This window comes from Carya illinoinensis, chromosome 10 (genome assembly GCF_018687715.1).
Source record: "Carya illinoinensis cultivar Pawnee chromosome 10, C.illinoinensisPawnee_v1, whole genome shotgun sequence".
NCBI classification, from domain to species: domain Eukaryota; kingdom Viridiplantae; phylum Streptophyta; class Magnoliopsida; order Fagales; family Juglandaceae; genus Carya; species Carya illinoinensis.
In genome coordinates, this window is record NC_056761.1 from 23,944,147 (window position 1) to 23,944,808 (window position 662).

The 662-nt window shown below is 42.9% G+C and overlaps 1 non-coding gene across 1 annotated transcript; it reads right to left on the bottom strand.

Annotated features, from left to right (window-relative positions):
* Positions 1 to 276: 276 nt before the first annotated feature.
* On the bottom strand, positions 277 to 381 carry LOC122280216. Its single transcript, XR_006229801.1, has one exon. It is a non-coding gene; the product is annotated as a small nucleolar RNA R71 (small nucleolar RNA).
* Between the last annotated feature and the right edge of the window lie 281 nt (positions 382 to 662).

A 662-nucleotide genomic window follows, 5' to 3' on the forward strand; every position in this document is an offset into this window, starting at 1 on the left:
CTCAAACCAGCTTTGATTAGCATGGTGCAGCAGACTCAATTCAGCGGATCGCCACTGGATGATCCCAATATTCATTTGGCAATGTTCTTGGAGATTTGTGACACTGTGAAGATCAATGGTGTTACTGAAGACACCATTAGACTGAGATTGTTTCCTTTTTCTTTGAGGGACAAGGTTAGAGGTTGGCTATAATCTCTACAACCGGGAAGCATCATTAGTTGGCAGAACATGGCTGAGAGGTTTCTTGCTAAATTCTTTCCTCCTGCAAAAACAACCCAACTCAGGAGTGATTGGCCAGTTCAAGCAAAATGATTTTGAGTCACTCTATGAAGCGTGGGAGAGGTATAAAGACTTGGTTCGACGTTGCCCACAACATGGATTGCCAGATTGGTTGCAAGTTCAGATGTTCTATAATGGGTTAAATGGGCAAACTCGAACTATAGTTGATGCTGCTTCTGGTGGAACTTTGATGTCAAAGACAGCTGAAGGTGTTACTGCCCTTTTGGAAGAAATGGCCACAAACAACTATCAATGGCCAACTGAAAGGACTTTGGCTAACAAAGTTGCTGGAATTCATGAATTGGAGTTGATAGCAGCCCTTTCAGCTCAAGTAGCTACTCCATCTCATCAGATTTCAGTCTTGACAACACAAAGGATACCAC